This window comes from Capricornis sumatraensis, chromosome 11 (assembly GCF_032405125.1).
Source record: "Capricornis sumatraensis isolate serow.1 chromosome 11, serow.2, whole genome shotgun sequence".
NCBI lineage: Eukaryota > Metazoa > Chordata > Mammalia > Artiodactyla > Bovidae > Capricornis > Capricornis sumatraensis.
The window spans coordinates 2,758,981-2,781,546 of NC_091079.1; positions in this window are offsets into that span (position 1 = coordinate 2,758,981).

Sequence of the window (22,566 nt, forward strand, 5' to 3'; positions counted from 1 at the left end):
GAGCCTTGCCCAGACTTGCCTCGCGTAGACTTCCTGTCCAGAAAGCAGCGGGCTGCGCGAGACTGGGAGATGCTACTGGCGCCTTCCTGGCCTCAGTTCCACTCCTGCCTTGCATTTGCAGCTAGTCCCCAGGCGTTCTTGTGGAGGGCTTAGTTGCCGGTGGGTTGCACACTGCCAAGCGCTCCAGCAGTGAGGGGTCTATTACAGGCAAAGTGTGGGCAACTGCAAGTTTCCTCTTGCGGTTGCTTGACCGCCCAGACTCAGCACAGCACGGAGAGCCCAAGGCTCACAGGGTCCCTGGCTGGGGTCTGCAGCCCCACCCACGTGGAAACTGACTCGGTGAGCGCCCAGAAGGTGCCTGACAGACGTCATTTCGCTAGTGCTCTCCTCCCCAGCAGAGACGTGTGCAGGTGCTTGGGGCCTGCCCCTGCGTGTCTTGGCTCCCGTCCACAGCCCCAGCTCAGGGATGCAGCTCCTGAGCCAAGACCTGTGGGAGGCGCAGGGGGCCCTGCCTGGAAGCCTAGTTTACAGCATGCGGGAAGCGAGCCTCCTCGGGAGAAGAGAAGACAGCCCTGCTGCGTGTGGCTGCATTCACTGCTTTGGCGGAGACGAGTGCGCCTCCAGTACGGCAGAGCTCCAGCTCTGCTCAGAGGCCCGATCTGGCAGAGCTGCTGGCGTGAGGCTGCTCTGCCCTGGACGAGCCTTGCCCAGACTTGCCTCGCGGCTAGGCTTCCAGTCCAGGAAGGAGCAGGCTGCGCGAGACTGGGAGATACTACTGGCCTCGTCCTGGCCTCAGCTCCACTCCTGCCTTGCCTTTGCACATAGTACCCAGGCGTTCTTGTGGAGGGCTTAGTTGCCGGTGGGTTGCACACTGCCAAGCGCTCCAGCAGGGAGGGCTCTATTATAGGCAATGGGAGGGCAACTGCAGGGCTCCTCCAGCGGTTGCTTGACCGCCCAGACTCAGCACAGCACGGAGAGCACAAGGCTCACAGGGCCCCTGGCTGGGGTCTGCAGCCCCACACACGCAGAGGCTAACTCAGTTAGCGCCCAGAAGGTGCCTGACAGATGTCATTTCCCTAGTGCTCTCCTCCCCAGCAGAGACGTGTGTAGGTGGTTGGGGCCTGCCCCTGCGTGTCTGGGCTCCAGTCCACAGCCCCAGCTCAGGGAAGCAGCTCCTGGGCCAAGACATGTGGGAGGCGCAGGGGACCCCTCCTGGCAGCCTAGTTTACAGCATGCGGGAAGCCAGCCTCCTCGGGAGAAGAGAAGGCAGCCCTGCTGTGTGGGGCTGCATTCACTGCTTTGGCGGAGCCGAGTGCGCCTCCAATACGGCAGAGCTCCAGCTCTGCTCAGAGTCCGGATCTGGCAGAGTTGCTTGAGTTAGGCTGCTCTTTCCTGGGCGAGCCTTGCCCAGACTTGCCTCGCACATAGGCTTCCAGTCCAGGAAGGAGCGGGCGGCTCCAGACTGGGAGATGCTGCTGGCGCCTTCCTGGCCTCAGCTCCACTCCTGCCTTGCCTTTGCACCTAGTTCCCAGGCGTTCCTGTGGAGGGCTTAGTTGCCGGTGGGTTGCACACTGCCAAGCGCTCCAGCAGTGAGGGCTCTATTAGAGGCAATGGGAGGGCAACTGCAGGGCTCCTCCAGCGGCTGCTTGACCGCCCAGACTCAGCACAGCACGGAGAGCACAAGGCTCACAGGGCCCCTGGCTGTGGTCTGCCCCCCCATACACCGGAGGGGAATTCCGGGAGCGCCCAGAAGGTGCCAGACAGACGTCATTTTCCTAGTGCTCTCCTCCCCAGCAGAGACGTGTGCAGGTGGTTGGGGCCTGCCCTTGAGTGTCTGGACTCCCTTCCACAGCCCCAGCTCAGGGAAGCAGCTCCTCAGCTAAGACCTGTAGGAGGCGCGGGGCGCCCCCGCCGGGAAGCCTAGTTTACAGCATGCCGGAAGAGAGCCTCCTCAGTACAAGAGAAGGCAGCCCAGCTGCGTGCGAAGGCAATCAGTACTTTGGCGGAGCCGAGTGCCCCTCCAGTACGGCAGAGCTCCAGCTCTGCTCAAAGGTCCGATCTCTCATGGTTGCTGGCGTGAGCCTCCTGTGCCCTGGGCGAGCCTTGCCAAGACTTGCCTCGCGTAGGCTTCCTGTCCAGAAAGGAGCGGGCTGCGCGAGACTGGGAGATGCTACTGGCGCCTTCCTGGCCTCAGTTCCACTCCTGCCTTGCATTTGCAGCTAGTCCCCAGGCGTTCTTGTGGAGGGCTTAGTTTCCGGTGGGTTGCACACTGCCAAGCGCTCCAGCAGTGAGGGCTCTATTAGAGGCAATGGGAGGGCAACTGCAGGGCTCCTCCAGCGGTTCTTGACAGACCAGACTCAGCACAGCACGGAGAGCACAAGGCTCACAGGGCCCCTGGCTGGGGTCTGCAGCCCCACACTCCGGAGGTGAACTCCGGGAGAGCCCAGAAGATGCCTGAGAGACGTCATTTCCCTAGTACTCTCCTTCCCAGCAGAGACGTGTGCAGGTGGTTGGGGCCTGCCCCTGCGTGTCTTGGCTCCCGTCCACAGCCCCAGCTCAGGGAAGCAGCTCCTGAGTCAAGACCTTTGGGAGGCGAGGGGGGCCTCGCCTGGAAGCCTAGTTTACAGCATGCGGGAAGCGAGCCTCCTCGGGAGAAGAGAAGGCAGCCCGGCTGCGTGCGGCTGCATTCCCTGCTTGGGCGGAGCCGAGTGCGCTTCTAGTACGGAAGAGCTCCAGCACTGCTCAGAGGCCCGATCTGGCAGAGTTGCTGGCGTGAGGCTGCTGTGTCCTGGGCGAGCCTTGCCCAGACTTGCCTCGCGGCTAGTCTTCCAGTCCAGGATGGAGCAGGCTGCGCGAGACTGGGAGATGCTACTGGTGCCTTCCTGGCCTCAGCTCCACTCCTGCCTTGCCTTTGCACCTAGTTCCCAGGCGTTCTTGTGGAAGGCTTAGTTGCCGGTGGGTTGCACACTGCCAAGCGCTCCAGCAGTGAGGGCTCTATTAGAGGCAATGGGAGGGCAACTGCAGGGCTCCTCCAGCGGTTTCTTGACCGCCCAGACTCAGCACAGCACGGAGAGCACAAGGCTCACAGGGCCCTTGGCAGGGGTCTGCAGCCCCACACACGCGGAAGCTGACTCAGTGAGCGCCCAGAAGGTGCCTGACAGACGTCATTTTCCTAGTGCTCTCCTCCCCAGCAGAGACGTGTGCAGGTGGTTGGGGCCTGCCCCTGCGTATCTGGGCTCCCGTCCACAGCCCCAGCTCAGGGAAGCAGCTCCTGAGCCAAGACCTGTGGGAGGCGCAGGGAGCGCCGCCTGGAAGCCTAGTTTACAGCATGCGGGAACGAGCCTCCTCGGGAGAAGAGGAGGCAGCCCTGCTGTTTGCGGCTGCATTCACTGCTTTGGCGGAGCCGAGTGCGCCTCCAGGACTGCCGAGCTCCAGCTCTGCTCAGAGACCCGGTATGGCAGAGTTGCTGGCGTGAGGCTGCTCTGCACTGGGCGAGCCATGCCCAGAATTGCCTCGCGGCTAGGTTTCCAGTCCAGGAAGGAGCAGGATGCGCGAGACTGGGAGATGCTACTGGCGCCTTCCTGGCCTCAGTTCCACTCCTGCCTTGCCTTTGCACCTAGTCCCCAGGCGTTCTTGTGGAGGGTTTAGTTGCCAGTGGGTTGCACACTGCCAAGCGCTCCAGCAGTGAGGGCTCTATTAGAGGCAATGGGAGGGCAACTGCAGGGCTCCTCCAGCGGTTTCTTTACCGCCCAGACTCAGCACAGCACGGAGAGCACAAGGCTCACAGGGCCCCTGGCTGGGGTCTGAAGCCCCACACACACGGATTCTGACTCGGTGAGTGCCAAGAAGGTGCCTGAGAGATGTCATTTCCTAGTGCTCTCCTCCCCAGCAGAGACGTTTGCAGGTGGTTTGGGCCTGCCCCTGCGTGTCTGGGCTCCCGTCCACAGCCCCAGCTCAGGGAAGCACCTCCTGAGCCAAGACCTGTGGGAGGCACAGGGGGCCCCGACTGGAAGGCTAGTTTACAGCATGCAGGAAGCGAGCCTCCTCGGGAGAAGAGAAGGCAGCCCTGCTGTGTGCGGCTGCATTCACTGCGTTGGCGGAGCCGAGTGTGCCTCCAGTATGGCAGAGCTCCAGCTCTGCTCAGAGGCCTGATCTGGCAGAGTTGCTGGCGTGAGGCTGCTCTGCCCTGGGCGAGCCTTGCCCAGACTTGCCTGAAGGCTCGGCTTCCAGTCCAGAAAGGAGCGGGCTGCGCGAGACTGGGAGATGCAACTGGCGCCTTCCTGGCCTCAGCTCCACTCCTGCCTTGCCTTTGCACCTAGTCTCCAGGCGTTCCTGTGGAGGGCTTAGTTGCCGGTGGGCTGCACAGTGCCAAGCGCTTCAGCAGTGAGGGCTCTATTAGAGGTAATGGGAGGGCAACTGCAGGGCTCCTCAAGCGGTTGCTTGACCCACCAGAGTCACAACAGTACGTAGAGCACAAGGCTCACAGGGCCCCTGGCTGGGGTCTGCAGCCCCACACACGCGGAGGCTGACTCGGTGAGCGCCCAGAAGTTGCCTGACAGACGTCATTTCCCTAGTGCTCTCCTCCCCAGCAGAGACGTGTGCAGGTGGTTGGGGCCTGCCCCTGCGTGTCTGGGCTCCCGTCCACAGCCCCAGCTCAGGGAAGCAGCTCCTCAGCCAAGACCTGTAGGAGGCGCGGGGCGCCCCCGCCTGGAAGCCTAGTGCACAGCATGCGGGAAGCGAGCCTCCTTGGGAGAAGAGAAGGCAGCCCTGCTGTGTGCAGTTGCATTGACTGCTTTGGCGGAACCGAGTGCGCCTCCAGTACTGCAGAGCTCCAGCTTTGCTCAGAGGCCCGATCTGGCAGAGTTGCTGGCGTGAGGCTGCTCTGCACTGGGCGAGCCATGCCCAGAATTGCCTCGCGGCTAGGTTTCCAGTCCAGGAAGGAGCAGGATGCGCGAGACTGGGAGATGCTACTGGCGCCTTCCTGGCCTCAGTTCCACTCTTGCCTTGCCTTTGCACCTAGTCCCCAGGCGTTCTTGTGGAGGGTTTAGTTGCCAGTGGGTTGCACACTGCCAAGCGCTCCAGCAGTGAGGGCTCTATTAGAGGCAATGCGAGGGCAACTGCAGGGCTCCTCCAGCGGTTTCTTTACCGCCCAGACTCAGCACAGCACGGAGAGCACAAGGCTCACAGGGCCCCTGGCTGGGGTCTGCAGCCCGACACACGCGGAGGCTGACTCAGTGAGCGCCCAGAAGGTGCCTGACAGACGTCATTTCCCTAGTGCTCTCCTCCCCAGCAGAGACGTGTGCAGGTGGTTTGGGCCTGCCCCTGCGTGTCTGGGCTCCCGTCCACAGCCCCAGATCAGGGAAGCAGCTCCTCAGCCAAGAACTTTAGGAGGCGCGGCGCGCCACCGCCTGGAAGCCTAGTGCACAGCATGCGGGAAGCGAGCCTCCTCGAGAGAAGAGAAGGCAGCCCTGCTGTGTGCGGCTGCATTCACTGCTTTTGCGGAGCCGAGTGCGCCTCCAGTACGGCAGAGCTCCAGCTCTGCTCAGAGGCCTTATCTGGCATAGTTGCTTGCGTGAGGCTGCTTTGCCCTGGGCGAGCCTTGCCCAGACTTGCCTCACGGCTAGGCTTCCAGTCCAGGAAGGAGCAGGCTGCGCGAGACAGAGAGATGCTACTGGCGCCTTCCTGGCCTAAGCTCCACTCCTGCCTTGCCTTTGCACCAAGTCCCCAGGCGTTCTTGTGGAGGGCTTAGTTGCCGTTGGGTTGCACACTGTCAAGCGCTCCAGCAGTGAGGGCTCTATTAGTGGTAATGGGAGGGCAACTGCAGGGCTCCTCCAGCGGTTGCTTGACCGCCCAGACTCAGCACAGCACGGAGAGCACAAGGCTCACAGGGCCCCTGGCTGGGGTCTGCAGCCCTACACACGCGGACGCTGACTCCGTGAGCGCCCAGAAGGTGCCTGACAGACGTCATTTCCCTAGTGCTCTTCTCCCCAGCAGAGACGTGTGCAGGTGTTTGGGGCCTGCCCCTTCGTGTCTGGGCTCCCGTCCACAGCCCCAGCTCAGGGAAGCAGATCCTAAGCCAAGACATGTGGTAGGCGCAGGGGGCCCCGCCTGGAAGCCTAGTTTACAGCTTGTGGGAAGCGAGCCTCCTTGGGAGAAGAGAAGGCAGCCTTGCTGTGCGCAGCTGCATTCACTGCTTTGGCGGAACCGAGTGCGCCTCCAGTACGGCAGAGCGCCAGCTCTGCTCAGAGGCCCGATCTGGCAGAGTTGCTGGCGTGAAGCTGCTCTGCACTGGGCGAGCCATGCCCAGAATTGCCTCGCGGCTAGGTTTCCAGTCCAGGAAGGAGCAGGATGCGCGAGACTGGGAGATGCTACTGGCGCCTTCCTGGCCTCAGTTCCACTCCTGCCTTGCCTTTGCACCTAGTCCCCAGGCGTTCTTGTGGAGGGTTTAGTTGCCAGTGGGTTGCACACTGCCAAGCGCTCCAGCAGTGAGGGCTCTATTAGAGGCAATGGGAGGGCAACTGCAGGGCTCCTCCAGCGGTTTCTTTACCGCCCAGACTCAGCACAGCACGGAGAGCACAAGGCTCACAGGGCCCCTGGCTGGGGTCTGAAGCCCCACACACACGGATTCTGACTCGGTGAGTGCCAAGAAGGTGCCTGAGAGATGTCATTTCCCTAGTGCTCTCCTCCCCAGCAGAGACGTTTGCAGGTGGTTTGGGCCTGCCCCTGCGTGTCTGGGCTCCCGTCCACAGCCCCAGCTCAGGGAAGCAGCTCCTGAGCCAAGACCTGTGGGAGGCACAGGGGGCCCCGACTGGAAGGCTAGTTTACAGCATGCAGGAAGCGAGCCTCCTCGGGAGAAGAGAAGGCAGCCCTGCTGTGTGCGGCTGCATTCACTGCGTTGGCGGAGCCGAGTGTGCCTCCAGTATGGCAGAGCTCCAGCTCTGCTCAGAGGCCTGATCTGGCAGAGTTGCTGGCGTGAGGCTGCTCTGCCCTGGGCGAGCCTTGCCCAGACTTGACTCGAGGCTCGGCTTCCAGTCCAGAAAGGAGCGGGCTGCGCGAGACTGGGAGATGCAACTGGCGCCTTCCTGGCCTCAGCTCCACTCCTGCCTTGCCTTTGCACCTAGTCTCAAGGCGTTCTTGTGGACGGCTTAGTTGCCGGTGGGTGGCACACTGCCAAGTGCTCCTTCCGTGAGGGCTCTATTAGAGGCAATTGGAGGGCAACTGCAGGGCTCCTCCAGCGTTTTCTTGACCGCCCAGACTCAGCACAGCACGGAGAGCACAAGGCTCACAGGGCCTCTGGCTGGGGTCTGCAGCCCCACACACGCGGAGGCTGACTCGTTGAGCGCCCAGAAGGTGCCTGTCAGACGTCATTTCCCGAGTGCTCTCCTCCACAGCAGAGACGTGTGCAGGTGGTTGGGGCCTAACCCTGCGTGTCTGGGCTCCCGTCCACAGCACCAGCTCAGGGAAGCAGCTCCTCAGCCAAGACCTGTAGGAGGCGCGGGGCGCCCCCTCCTGAAGCCTAGTGCACAGCATGCGGGAAGGGAGCCTCCTTGGGAGAAGGGGAGGCAGCCCAGACGCGTTGGGCTGCAATAACTGCTTGGGCGGAGCCGAGTGCGCCTCCAGTACCGCAGAGCTCCAGCTCTGCTCAGAGGCCCGATCTGGCAGAGTGCTGGCGTAAGGCTGCTCTGCCCTTGGCGAGCCTTGCCCAGACTTGCCTCGCGGCTAGGCTTCCAGTCCAGGAAGGAGCAGGCTGCGCGAGACTGGGAGATACTACTGGCGCCGTCCTGGCCTCAGCTCCACTCCTGCCTTGCCTTTGCACCTAGTACCCAGGCGTTCTTGTGGAGGGCTTAGTTGCCGGTGGGTTGCACACTGCCAAGCGCTCCAGCAGGGAGGGCTCTATTAGAGGCAATGGGAGGGCAACTGTAGGGCTCCTCCAGCGGTTGCTTGACCGCCCAGACTCAGCACAGCACGAAGAGCACAAGGCTCACAGGGCCCCTGGCTGGGGTCTGCAGCCCCACACACGCAGAGGCTAACTCAGTTAGCGCCCAGAAGGTGCCTGACAGATGTCATTTCCCTAGTGCTCTCCTCCCCAGCAGAGACGTGTGTAGGTGGTTGGGGCCTGCCCCTGCGTGTCTGGGCTCCAGTCCACAGCCCCAGCTCAGGGAAGCAGCTCCTGGGCCAAGACATGTGGGAGGCGCAGGGGACCCCTCCTGGCAGCCTAGTTTACAGCATGCGGGAAGCCAGCCTCCTCGGGAGAAGAGAAGGCAGCCCTGCTGTGTGCGGCTGCATTCACTGCTTTGGCGGAGCCGAGTGCGCCTCCAATACGGCAGAGCTCCAGCTCTGCTCAGAGTCCGGATCTGGCAGAGTTGCTTGAGTTAGGCTGCTCTTTCCTGGGCGAGCCTTGCCCAGACTTGCCTCGCACATAGGCTTCCAGTCCAGGAAGGAGCGGGCGGCTCCAGACTGGGAGATGCTGCTGGCGCCTTCCTGGCCTCAGCTCCACTCCTGCCTTGCCTTTGCACCTAGTTCCCAGGCGTTCCTGTGGAGGGCTTAGTTGCCGGTGGGTTGCACACTGCCAAGCGCTCCAGCAGTGAGGGCTCTATTAGAGGCAATGGGAGGGCAACTGCAGGGCTCCTCCAGCGGCTGCTTGACCGCCCAGACTCAGCACAGCACGGAGAGCACAAGGCTCACAGGGCCCCTGGCTGGGGTCTGCAGCCCCACACACGCGGAGGCCGAGTCGGTGAGCGCGTAGAAGGTGCCTGACAGACGTCATTTCCCTAGTGCTCTCCTCCCCAGCAGAGACGTGTGCAGGTGGCTGGGGCCTGCCCCTGCGTGTCTGGGCTCCTGTCCACAGCCCCAGCTCAGGGAAGCAGCTCCTGAGCCAAGACCTGTGGGAGGCGCAGGGGGTCCCGCCTGGAAGCCTAGTTTACAGCATGCGGGAAGCGAGACTCCTCGGGAGAAGAGGAGCCAGCCCAGCTGCGTGCGGCTGCAATCAATACTTTGGCGGAGCCGAGTGCCCCTCCAGTACGGCAGTGCTCCAGCTCTGCTCAGAGGCCCGATCTGGCAGAGTTGCTTGCGTGAGGCTGCTCTGCCCTGGGCGAGCCTTGCCCAGACTTGCCTCGCGGCTAGGCTTCCAGTCCAGGAAGGAGCAGGCTGCGTGAGACTGGGAGATGCTACTGGCGCCTTCCTGGCCTCAGCTCCACTCCTGCCTTGCCTTTGCACCTAGTCCCCAGGCGTTCTTGTGGAGGGCTTAGTTGCCGGTGGGTTGCACACTGCCAAGCGCTCCAGCAGTGAGGGCTCTATTAGAGGCAATGGGAGGGCAACTGCAGGGATCCTCCAGCGGTTGCTTGACCGCCCAGACAGCACAGCACGGAGAGCCCAAGGCTCACAGGGCCCCTGGCTGGGGTCTGCCCCCCCATACACCGGAGGGGAATTCCGGGAGCGCCCAGAAGGTGCCAGACAGACGTCATTTTCCTAGTGCTCTCCTCCCCAGCAGAGACGTGTGCAGGTGGTTGGGGCCTGCCCTTGAGTGTCTGGACTCCCTTCCACAGCCCCAGCTCAGGGAAGCAGCTCCTCAGCTAAGACCTGTAGGAGGCGCGGGGCGCCCCCGCCGGGAAGCCTAGTTTACAGCATGCCGGAAGCGAGCCTCCTCAGTACAAGAGAAGGCAGCCCAGCTGCGTGCGAAGGCAATCAGTACTTTGGCGGAGCCGAGTGCCCCTCCAGTACGGCAGAGCTCCAGCTCTGCTCAAAGGTCCGATCTCTCATAGTTGCTGGCGTGAGCCTCCTGTGCCCTGGGCGAGCCTTGCCAAGACTTGCCTCGCGTAGGCTTCCTGTCCAGAAAGGAGCGGGCTGCGCGAGACTGGGAGATGCTACTGGCGCCTTCCTGGCCTCAGTTCCACTCCTGCCTTGCATTTGCAGCTAGTCCCCAGGCGTTCTTGTGGAGGGCTTAGTTTCCGGTGGGTTGCACACTGCCAAGCGCTCCAGCAGTGAGGGCTCTATTAGAGGCAATGGGAGGGCAACTGCAGGGCTCCTCCAGCGGTTGCTTGACAGACCAGACTCAGCACAGCACGGAGAGCACAAGGCTCACAGGGCCCCTGGCTGGGGTCTGCAGCCCCACACTCCGGAGGTGAACTCCGGGAGAGCCCAGAAGGTGCCTGAGAGACGTCATTTCCCTAGTACTCTCCTTCCCAGCAGAGACGTGTGCAGGTGGTTGGGGCCTGCCCCTGCGTGTCTTGGCTCCCGTCCACAGCCCCAGCTCAGGGAAGCAGCTCCTGAGTCAAGACCTTTGGGAGGCGTGGGGGGCCTCGCCTGGAAGCCTAGTTTACAGCATGCGGGAAGCGAGCCTCCTCGGGAGAAGAGAAGGCAGCCCGGATGCGTGCGGCTGCATTCCCTGCTTGGGCGGAGCCGAGTGCGCTTCTAGTACGGCAGAGCTCCAGCACTGCTCAGAGGCCCGATCTGGCAGAGTTGCTGGCGTGAGGCTGCTGTGTCCTGGGCGAGACTTGCCCAGACTTGCCTCGCGGCTAGTCTTCCAGTCCAGGATGGAGCAGGCTGCGCGAGACTGGGAGATGCTACTGGTGCCTTCCTGGCCTCAGCTCCACTCCTGCCTTGCCTTTGCACCTAGTTCCCAGGCGTTCTTGTGGAGGGCTTAGTTGCCGGTGGGTTGCACACTGCCAAGCGCTCCAGCAGTGAGGGCTCTATTAGAGGCAATGGGAGGGCAACTGCAGGGCTCCTCCAGCGGTTTCTTGACCGCCCAGACTCAGCACAGCACGGAGAGCACAAGGCTCACAGGGCCCTTGGCAGGGGTCTGCAGCCCCACACACGCGGAAGCTGACTCAGTGAGCGCCCAGAAGGTGCCTGACAGACGTCATTTTCCTAGTGCTCTCCTCCCCAGCAGAGACGTGTGCAGGTGGTTGTGGCCTGCCCCTGCGTATCTGGGCTCCCGTCCACAGCCCCAGCTCAGGGAAGCAGCTCCTGAGCCAAGACCTGTGGGAGGCGCAGGGAGCGCCGCCTGGAAGCCTAGTTTACAGCATGTGGGAACGAGCCTCCTCGGGAGAAGAGGAGGCAGCCCTGCTGTTTGCGGCTGCATTCACTGCTTTGGCGGAGCCGAGTGCGCCTCCAGGACTGCCGAGCTCCAGCTCTGCTCAGAGACCCGGTATGGCAGAGTTGCTGGCGTGAGGCTGCTCTGCCCTGGACGAGCCTTGCCTAGACTGGCCTCGCGGCTAGGCTTCCAGTCCAGGAAGGAGCAGGCTGCGCGAGACTGGGAGATGCTACTGGCGCCTTCCTGGCCTCAGCTCCACTCCTGCCTTGCCTTTGCACCTAATCCCCAGGCGTTCCTGTGGAGGGCTTAGTTGCCAGTGGGCTGCACAGTGCCAAGCGCTTCAGCAGTGAGGGCTATATTAGAGGTAATGGGAAGGCAACTGCAGGGCTCCTCAAGCGGTTGCTTGACCCACCAGAGTCAGTACAGTACGTAGAGCACAAGGCTCACAGGGCCCCTGGCTGGGGTCTGCAGCCCCACACACGCGGAGGCTGACTCGGTGAGCGCCCAGAAGTTGCCTGACAGACGTCATTTCCCTAGTGCTCTCCTCCCCAGCAGAGACGTGTGCAGGTGGTTGGGGCCTGCCCCTGCGTGTCTGGGCTCCCGTCCACAGCCCCAGCTCAGGGAAGCAGCTCCTCAGCCAAGACCTGTAGGAGGCGCGGGGCGCCCCCGCCTGGAAGCCTAGTGCACAGCATGCGGGAAGCGAGCCTCCTTGGGAGAAGAGAAGGCAGCCCTGCTGTGTGCAGCTGCATTCACTGCTTTGGCGGAACCGAGTGCGCCTCCAGTACTGCAGAGCTCCAGCTCTGCTCAGAGGCCCGATCTGGCAGAGTTGTTGGCGTGAGGCTGTTCTGCACTGGGCGAGCCATGCCCAGAATTGCCTCGCGGCTAGGTTTCCAGTCCAGGAAGGAGCAGGATGCGCGAGACTGGGAGATGCTACTGGCGCCTTCCTGGCCTCAGTTCCACTCTTGCCTTGCCTTTGCACCTAGTCCCCAGGCGTTCTTGTGGAGGGTTTAGTTGCCAGTGGGTTGCACACTGCCAAGCGCTCCAGCAGTGAGGGCTCTATTAGAGGCAATGCGAGGGCAACTGCAGGGCTCCTCCAGCGGTTTCTTTACCGCCCAGACTCAGCACAGCACGGAGAGCACAAGGCTCACAGGGCCCCTGGCTGGGGTCTGCAGCCCGACACACGCGGAGGCTGACTCAGTGAGCGCCCAGAAGGTGCCTGACAGACGTCATTTCCCTAGTGCTCTCCTCCCCAGCAGAGACGTGTGCAGGTGGTTTGGGCCTGCCCCTGCGTGTCTGGGCTCCCGTCCACAGCCCCAGATCAGGGAAGCAGCTCCTCAGCCAGGAACTTTAGGAGGCGCGGCGCGCCACCGCCTGGAAGCCTAGTGCACAGCATGCGGGAAGCGAGCCTCCTCGAGAGAAGAGAAGGCAGCCCTGCTGTGTGCGGCTGCATTCACTGCTTTTGCGGAGCCGAGTGCGCCTCCAGTACGGCAGAGCTCCAGCTCTGCTCAGAGGCCTTATCTGGCATAGTTGCTGGCGTGAGGCTGCTTTGCCCTGGGCGAGCCTTGCCCAGACTTGCCTCTCGGCTAGGCTTCCATTCCAGAAAGGAGCAGGCTGCGCGAGACAGAGAGATGCTACTGGCGCCTTCCTGGCCTAAGCTCCACTCCTGCCTTGCCTTTGCACCTAGTCCCCAGGCGTTCTTGTGGAGGGCTTAGTTGCCGTTGGGTTGCACAGTGTCAAGCGCACCAGCAGTGAGGGCTCTATTAGTGGTAATGGGAGGGCAACTGCAGGGCTCCTCCAGCGGTTGCTTGACCACCCAGACTCAGCACAGCACGGAGAGCACAAGGCTCACAGGGCCCCTGGCTGGGGTCTGCAGCCCTACACACGCGGAGGCTGACTCCGTGAGCGCCCAGAAGGTGCCTGACAGACGTCATTTCCCTAGTGCTCTTCTCCCCAGCAGAGACGTGTGCAGGTGTTTGGGGCCTGCCCCTTCGTGTCTGGGCTCCCGTCCACAGCCCCAGCTCAGGGAAGCAGATCCTAAGCCACGACCTGTGGTAGGCGCAGGGGGCCCCGCCTGGAAGCCTAGTTTACAGCTTGCGGGAAGCGAGCCTCCTTGGGAGAAGAGAAGGCAGCCTTGCTGTGCGCAGCTGCATTCACTGCTTTGGCGGAACCGAGTGCGCCTCCAGTACGGCAGAGCGCCAGCTCTGCTCAGAGGCCCGATCTGGCAGAGTTGCTGGCGTGAGGCTGCTCTGCACTGGGCGAGCCATGCCCAGAATTGCCTCGCGGCTAGGTTTCCAGTCCAGGAAGGAGCAGGATGCGCGAGACTGGGAGATGCTACTGGCGCCTTCCTGGCCTCAGTTCCACTCCTGCCTTGCCTTTGCACCTAGTCCCCAGGCGTTCTTGTGGAGGGTTTAGTTGCCAGTGGGTTGCACACTGCCAAGCGCTCCAGCAGTGAGGGCTCTATTAGAGGCAATGGGAGGGCAACTGCAGGGCTCCTCCAGCGGTTTCTTTACCGCCCAGACTCAGCACAGCACGGAGAGCACAAGGCTCACAGGGCCCCTGGCTGGGGTCTGAAGCCCCACACACACGGATTCTGACTCGGTGAGTGCCAAGAAGGTGCCTGAGAGATGTCATTTCCTAGTGCTCTCCTCCCCAGCAGAGACGTTTGCAGGTGGTTTGGGCCTGCCCCTGCGTGTCTGGGCTCCCGTCCACAGCCCCAGCTCAGGGAAGCAGCTCCTGAGCCAAGACCTGTGGGAGGCACAGGGGGCCCCGACTGGAAGGCTAGTTTACAGCATGCAGGAAGCGAGCCTCCTCGGGAGAAGAGAAGGCAGCCCTGCTGTGTGCGGCTGCATTCACTGCGTTGGCGGAGCCGAGTGTGCCTCCAGTATGGCAGAGCTCCAGCTCTGCTCAGAGGCCTGATCTGGCAGAGTTGCTGGCGTGAGGCTGCTCTGCCCTGGGCGAGCCTTGCCCAGACTTGCCTCGAGGCTCGGCTTCCAGTCCAGAAAGGAGCGGGCTGCGCGAGACTGGGAGATGCAACTGGCGCCTTCCTGGCCTCAGCTCCACTCCTGCCTTGCCTTTGCACCTAGTCTCCAGGCGTTCCTGTGGAGGGCTTAGTTGCCGGTGGGCTGCACAGTGCCAAGCGCTTCAGCAGTGAGGGCTCTATTAGAGGTAATGGGAGGGCAACTGCAGGGCTCCTCAAGCGGTTGCTTGACCCACCAGAGTCACAACAGTACGTAGAGCACAAGGCTCACAGGGCCCCTGGCTGGGGTCTGCAGCCCCACACACGCGGAGGCTGACTCGGTGAGCGCCCAGAAGTTGCCTGACAGACGTCATTTCCCTAGTGCTCTCCTCCCCAGCAGAGACGTGTGCAGGTGGTTGGGGCCTGCCCCTGCGTGTCTGGGCTCCCGTCCACAGCCCCAGCTCAGGGAAGCAGCTCCTCAGCCAAGACCTGTAGGAGGCGCGGGGCGCCCCCGCCTGGAAGCCTAGTGCACAGCATGCGGGAAGCGAGCCTCCTTGGGAGAAGAGAAGGCAGCCCTGCTGTGTGCAGTTGCATTCACTGCTTTGGCGGAACCGAGTGCGCCTCCAGTACTGCAGAGCTCCAGCTTTGCTCAGAGGCCCGATCTGGCAGAGTTGCTGGCGTGAGGCTGCTCTGCACTGGGCGAGCCATGCCCAGAATTGCCTCGCGGCTAGGTTTCCAGTCCAGGAAGGAGCAGGATGCGCGAGACTGGGAGATGCTACTGGCGCCTTCCTGGCCTCAGTTCCACTCTTGCCTTGCCTTTGCACCTAGTCCCCAGGCGTTCTTGTGAAAGGCTTAGTTGCCGGTGGGTTGCACACTGCCAAGCGCTCCAGCAGTGAGGGCTCTATTAAAGGCAAAGGGAGGCCTACTGCAAGTCGCCTCTTGCGTTTGCTTGACCGCCCAGACTCTGCACAGCACGGAAAGCACAAGGCTCACAGGGCCCCTGGCTGGGGTCTGCAGCCCCACACACCGGAGGGGAACTCCGGGAGCGCCCAGAAGGTGCCTGACAGACGTCATTTCGCTAGTGCTCTCCTCCCCAGCAGAGACGTGTGCAGGTGGTTGGGGCCTGCCCTTGAGTGTCTGGACTCACTTCCACAGCCCCAGCTCAGGGAAGCAGCTCCTCAGCTAAGACCTGTAGGAGGCGCGGGGCGCCCCCGCCTGGAAGCCCAGTTTATAGCATGCCGGAAGCGAGCCTCCTCAGTACAAGAGAAGGCAGCCCAGCTGCGTGCGGCTGCAATCAGTACTTTGGCGGAGCCGAGTGCCCCTCCAGTACGGCAGAGCTCCAGCTCTGCTCAAAGTCCCGATCTCTCATAGTTGCTGGCGTGAGGCTGCTGTGCCCTGGGCGAGCCTTGCCCAGACTTGCCTCGCGTTAGGCTTCCAGTCCAGAAAGGAGCGGGCTGCGCGAGACTGGGAGATGCTACTGGCGCCTTCCTGGCCTCAGCTCCACTCCTGCCTTGCATTTGCACCTAGTCCCCAGGCGTTCTTGTGGAGGGCTTAGTTGCCGGTGGGTTGCACACTGCCAAGCGCTCCAGCAGTGAGGGCTCTATTAGAGGCAATGGGAGGGCAACTGCAGGGCTCCTCCAGCGGTTGCTTGACCGCCCAGACTCAGCACAGCATGGAGAGCCCAAGGCTCACAGGGCCCCTGGATCGGGTCTGCAGCCCCACACGCGCGGAAACTGACTCGGTGAGCGCCCAGAAGGTGCCTGACAGACGTCGTTTCCCTAGTGCTCTCCTCCACAGCAGAGACGTGAGCAGGTGCTTGGAGCCTGCCCCTGCGTGTCTGGGCTCCCGTCCACAGCCCCAGCTCAGGGAAGCAGCTCCTCAGCCAAGACCTGTGGGAGGCGCAGGGGGCCCTGACTGGAAGCCTAGTTTACAGAATGCCGGAAGCGAGCCTCCTCAGTACAAGAGAAGGCAGCACAGCTGCGTGCGGCTGCAATCAGTACTTTGGCGGAGCCGAGTGCGCCTCCAGTACGGCAGAGCTCCAGCTCTGCTCAGAGGCCCGATCTGGCAGAGTTTCTGGCGTGAGGCTGCTCTGCCCTGGGCGAGCCTTGCCCAGACATGCCGCACGTTAGGCCTCCAGTCCAGATAGGAGCGGGCTGTGTGAGACTGGGAGATCCTACTGGCGCCGTCCTGGCCTCAGCTCCACTCCTGCCTTGCCTTTGCACCTAGTCCCCAGGCGTTCTTTTGAAAGACATAGTTGCCGGTGGGTTGCACACTGCCAAGCGCTCCAGCAGTGAGGGCTCTATTAAAGGCAAAGGGAGGCCTACTGCAAGTCGCCTCTTGCGTTTGCTTGACCGCCCAGACTCTGCACAGCACGGAAAGCACAAGGCTCACAGGGACCCTGGCTGGGGTCTGCAGCCCCACACACCAGAGGGGAACTCCGGGAGCGCCCAGAAGGTGCCTGACAGACGTCATTTCCCTAGTGCTCTCCTCCCCAGCAGAGACGTGTGCAGGTGGTTGGGGCCTGCCCTTGAGTGTCTGGACTCCCTTCCACAGCCCCAGCTCAGGGAAGCAGCTCCTCAGCTAAGACCTGTAGGAGGCGCGGGGCGCCCCCGCCTGGAAGCCCAGTTTATAGCATGCCGGAAGCGAGCCTCCTCAGTACAAGAGAAGGCAGCCCAGCTGCGTGCGGCTGCAATCAGTACTTTGGCGGAGCCGAGTGCCCCTCCAGTACGGCAGAGCTCCAGCTCTGCTCAAAGGCCCGATCTCTCATAGTTGCTGGCGTGAGGCTGCTGTGCCCTGGGCGCGCCTTGCCCAGACTTGCCTCGCGTTAGGCTTCCAGTCCAGAAAGGAGTAGGCTGCGCGAGACTGCGAGATGCTACTGGCGCCTTCCTGGCCTCAGCTCCACTCCTGCTTTGCCTTTGCACCTAGTCCCCAGGCGTTCTTGTGGAGGGCTTAGTTGCCGGTGGGTTGCACACTGCCAAGCGCTCCAGCAGTGAGGGCTCTATTAGAGGCAATGGGAGGGCAACTGCAGGGCTCCTCCAGCGGTTGCTTGACCGCCCAGACTCAGCACAGCACGGAGAGCCCAAGGCTCACAGGGCCCCTGGCTGGGGTCTGCAGCCCCACACACGCGGAGGCTGACTCGGTGAGCGCCCAGAAGGTGCCTGACAGACGTCATTTCCCTAGTGCTCTCCTCCCCAGCAGAGACGTGTGCAGGTGGTTTGGGCCTGGCCCTGAGTGTCTGGACTCCCGTCCACAGCCCCAGCTCAGGGAAGCAGCTCCCGAGCCAAGATATGTGGGAGGCGCAGGTGGCTCCGCCTGGAAGCCTAGTTTACAGCATGCGGGAAGCGAGCCTCCTCGGGAGAAGAGAAGGCAGCCCTGGTTTGTGCGGCTGCATTCACTGATTTGGCGGAGCCGAGTGCGCCTCCAGTACGGCAGAGCTCCAGCTCTGCTCAGAGGCCCGATCTGGCAGAGTTTCTGGCGTGAGGCTGCTCTGCCCTGGGCGAGCCTTGCCCAGACATGCCGCACGTTAGGCCTCCAGTCCAGATAGGAGCGGGCTGTGTGAGACTGGGAGATCCTACTGGCGCCTTCCTGGCCTCAGCTCCACTCCTGCCTTGCCTTTGCACCTAGTCCCCAGGCGTTCTTTTGAAAGACATAGTTGCCGGTGGGTTGCACACTGCCAAGCGCTCCAGCAGTGAGGGCTCTATTAAAGGCAAAGGGAGGCCTACTGCAAGTCGCCTCTTGCGTTTGCTTGACCGCCCAGACTCTGCACAGCACGGAAAGCACAAGGCTCACAGGGCCCCTGGCTGGGGTCTGCAGCCCCACACACCAGAGGGGAACTCCGGGAGCGCCCAGAAGGTGCCTGACAGACGTCATTTCCCTAGTGCTCTCCTCCCCAGCAGAGACGTGTGCAGGTGGTTGGGGCCTGCCCTTGAGTGTCTGGACTCCCTTCCACAGCCCCAGCTCAGGGAAGCAGCTCCTCAGCTAAGACCTGTAGGAGGCGCGGGGCGCCCCCGCCTGGAAGCCCAGTTTATAGCATGCCGGAAGCGAGCCTCCTCAGTACAAGAGAAGGCAGCCCAGCTGCGTGCGGCTGCAATCAGTACTTTGGCGGAGCCGAGTGCCCCTCCAGTACGGCAGAGCTCCAGCTCTGCTCAAAGGCCCGATCTCTCATAGTTGCTGGCGTGAGGCTGCTGTGCCCTGGGCGCGCCTTGCCCAGACTTGCCTCGCGTTAGGCTTCCAGTCCAGAAAGGAGTAGGCTGCGCGAGACTGCGAGATGCTACTGGCGCCTTCCTGGCCTCAGCTCCACTCCTGCTTTGCCTTTGCACCTAGTCCCCAGGCGTTCTTGTGGAGGGCTTAGTTGCCGGTGGGTTGCACACTGCCAAGCGCTCCAGCAGTGAGGGCTCTATTAGAGGCAATGGGAGGGCAACTGCAGGGCTCCTCCAGCGGTTGCTTGACCGCCCAGACTCAGCACAGCACGGAGAGCCCAAGGCTCACAGGGCCCCTGGCTGGGGTCTGCAGCCCCACACACGCGGAGGCTGACTCGGTGAGCGCCCAGAAGGTGCCTGACAGACGTCATTTCCCTAGTGCTCTCCTCCCCAGCAGAAACGTGTGCAGGTGGTTTGGGCCTTGCCCTGAGTGTCTGGACTCCCGTCCACAGCCCCAGCTCAGGGAAGCAGCTCCCGAGCCAAGACATGTGGGAGGCGCAGGTGGCTCCGCCTGGAAGCCTAGTTTACAGCATGCGGGAAGCGAGCCTCCTCGGGAGAAGAGAAGGCAGCCCTGGTGTGTGCGGTGCATTCACTGATTTGGCGGAGCCGAGTGCGCCTCCAGTACGGCAGAGCTCCAGCTCTGCTCAGAGGCCCGATCTGGCAGAGTTTCTCGCGTGAGGCTGCTCTGCCCTGGGCGAGCCTTGGCCAGACATGCCGCACGTTAGGCCTCCAGTCCAGATAGGAGCGGGCTGTGTGAGACTGGGAGATGCTACTGGCGCCTTCCTGGCCTCAGCTCCACTCCTGCCTTGCCTTTGCACCTAGTCCCCAGGCGTTCTTTTGAAAGACATAGTTGCCGGTGGGTTGCACACTGCCAAGCGCTCCAGCAGTGAGGGCTCTATTAAAGGCAAAGGGAGGCCTACTGCAAGTCGCCTCTTGCGTTTGCTTGACCGCCCAGACTCTGCACAGCACGGAAAGCACAAGGCTCACAGGGCCCCTGGCTGGGGTCTGCAGCCCCACACACCAGAGGGGAACTCCGGGAGCGCCCAGAAGGTGCCTGACAGACGTCATTTCCCTAGTGCTCTCCTCCCCAGCAGAGACGTGTGCAGGTGGTTGGGGCCTGCCCTTGAGTGTCTGGACTCCCTTCCACAGCCCCAGCTCAGGGAAGCAGCTCCTCAGCTAAGACCTGTAGGAGGCGCGGGGCGCCCCCGCCTGGAAGCCCAGTTTATAGCATGCCGGAAGCGAGCCTCCTCAGTACAAGAGAAGGCAGCCCAGCTGCGTGCGGCTGCAATCAGTACTTTGGCGGAGCCGAGTGCCCCTCCAGTACGGCAGAGCTCCAGCTCTGCTCAAAGGCCCGATCTCTCATAGTTGCTGGCGTGAGGCTGCTGTGCCCTGGGCGCGCCTTGCCCAGACTTGCCTCGCGTTAGGCTTCCAGTCCAGAAAGGAGTAGGCTGCGCGAGACTGCGAGATGCTACTGGCGCCTTCCTGGCCTCAGCTCCACTCCTGCGTTGCCTTTGCACCTAGTCCCCAGGCGTTCTTGTGGAGGGCTTAGTTGCCGGTGGGTTGCACACTGCCAAGCGCTCCAGCAGTGAGGGCTCTATTAGAGGCAATGGGAGGGCAACTGCAGGGCTCCTCCAGCGGTTGCTTGACCGCCCAGACTCAGCACAGCATGGAGAGCCCAAGGCTCACAGGGCCCCTGGATCGGGTCTGCAGCCCCACACACGCGGAAACTGACTCGGTGAGCGCCCAGAAGGTGCCTGACAGACGTCGTTTCCCTAGTGCTCTCCTCCACAGCAGAGACGTGAGCAGGTGCTTGGAGCCTGCCCCTGCGTGTCTGGGCTCCCGTCCACAGCCCCAGCTCAGGGAAGCAGCTCCTCAGCCAAGACCTGTGGGAGGCGCAGGGGGCCCTGACTGGAAGCCTAGTTTACAGAATGCCGGAAGCGAGCCTCCTCAGTACAAGAGAAGGCAGCACAGCTGCGTGTGGCTGCATTCACTGCTTTGGCGGAGCCGAGTGCGGCTCCAGTACGGCAGAGCTCCAGCTCTGCTCAGAGGCCCGATCTGGCAGAGTTTCTGGTGTGAGGCTGCTCTGCCCTGGGCGAGCCTTGCCCAGACTTGCCGCACGTTAGGCTTCCAGTCCAGATAGGAGCGGGCTGCGTGAGACTGGGAGATGCTACTGGCGCCTTCCTGGCCTCAGCTCCACTCCTGCCTTGACTTTGCACCTAGTCCCCAGGCGTTCTTGTGAAAGGCTTAATTGCCGGTGGGTTGCACACTGCCAAGCGCTCCAGCAGTGAGGGCTCTATTAAAGGCAAAGGGAGGCCTACTGCAAGTCGCCTCTTGCGTTTGCTTGACCGCCCAGACTCTGCACAGCACGGAAAGCACAAGGCTCACAGCGCCACTGGCTGGGGTCTGCAGCCCCACACACGCGGAGGCTGACTCGGTGAGCGCCCAGAAGGTGCCTGACAGACGTCGTTTCCCTAGTGCTCTCCTCCCCAGCAGAGAGTTGTGCAGGTGGTTGGGGCCTGCACTTGCGTCTCTGAGCTCCTGCCCACAACCCAGCTCAGGGGATGCAGACCCTAAGCCAAACCTGCAAGAGGCGAGGGTCGGCTCGCCTGGAAGCGGAGTGCACAGCATGAGGGGAATCGAGCCTCCTCGGAGGTAGATGAGACAGCATAGCCGCGTGGCGCTACAAGCCCTGGTTGGTCAGAGTCAAGTGCTCCTCCTCTAGGGCATAGCTCCAGGTCTGCTCAGAGGCCCGATCTGGCAGAGTTCCTGGAGCGAGGCTGTTCTGCCCTGGGCGAACCTTTCCGAGACGTGCCTCGCTGCTAGGCTCTTGCCCATGAAGTAGCAGGCTGTGCGAGGCTGGTATATCCCACGGGCACCTTCCTTGCCTCAGCTCTGATCCTGCCTTGCCTTTGCAGGTAGGCCCCAAGCGTCCTTGGGGAGGAGTTAGGGGCCGGTGGGTTCCACATTGCCACGGGCTAGAGCAGTGAGTGCTCTGTCAGAGGGAATGGAAGGGCAACTGCTTGGCTCCTTCAGTTGTTGCTTGGCTGCCCAGACATGTGCCGCACGGAGAGCACCATACACCCAGGGCCCCTGGCTGGGATCTGCAGTCCCCAGACTCGGAGACTCACTCCGTGGGCGCCCTGCAGGTGCCTGACAGATGTATATTCCCTAGCGCTCTCGTCCCCAGCAGAGACGTGTGCAGGTGGTTGGGGCCTGCCCCTGCGTGTCTGGGCTCCCGCCCACAGCCCCAGCTCAGGGGAAGCAGCCCCTGAGGTTAGACCTGTAGGAGAAGCAGGAGGCCCCTGCCTGGAAGCCAAGTGCGCAGCATGAGGGGAAACGAGCCTCCTCGGGGGAAATGAGGCAGCCCAACCGCGTGCAGCTGCAAGCCCAGTTTGGGCGGAGTCAAGTGCGCCTCCACTACTGCAGAGCTTCAGCTCTGCTCAGAGGCCCGATCTGGCAGAGTTCCTGGCGTGAGGCTGCTCTGCTCTGGGCGAGCGTTGCCCAGACTTGCCTCGCTGCTAATGTTAGTTCCCAGGAAGGAGCAGGCTGCGCGAGGCTCGGAGACACCACTGGCGCCTTCCTGGCCTCAGCTCCGCTCCTGCCTTGCCTTTGCACCTAGGCCGCAGGCGTCCTTGTGGAGGTTTTAGGGGCTGGTGTGTTTCACACTGCCAAGGGCTCCAGCAGTGAGAGCTCTGTTCGAGGGAAGGGAAGGGTATATTTGGAGTACAATCCTTTATCAGATATGAGGCCCACACCCTCAGCCTGAACCCTCACCCCGAACCCTTACCCTCACCCACACCCTCACCCTGAACCCTCACGCCTCACCCCTCACCCTAACAAGTTGGGGGGCTCTTCCCCAAACTCTAACCTTAACCCTACTGCCGGGGTCCAGCCCCAGTGGATCCAGGGTGATTTGAAGTTGGGGGCGGAGCCGGCGTCTTTAGAAAAATACATATTTAATCACAGATATAGAGAGATTAGAAATGGTTAGTGCAGTAGGAAGATTAGTGAAGAAAAGGAGGCTGAATAACTTAGATTATGTGGAATAGCATCCATGCTCCAGATGGGAATTCAGCCAGAAAAATGGGAGCAAGAAAGAAGTGACATGGGGGAATCAGTCTTTCCGGAAACTGATCCGATTTCTTTATTTTTGGGTTTGCTTATATACCTTTTGTTACACATAGGGATGAATACAGAGTCACGTGGGGGTCAGCAGTCCTGACCTTTATCAAAATCACGTGCTTCACATAAATGTATAAAAAAGGTCTTAGGGATACTACATCATCTTCTGGCCATGAGTGAGACCTGCTGACATTTTATGATCCTTTCTTTCTGATAACCAAAAAACTTATTTTTTCCAAGTGTGTTTTTTCTCAAAC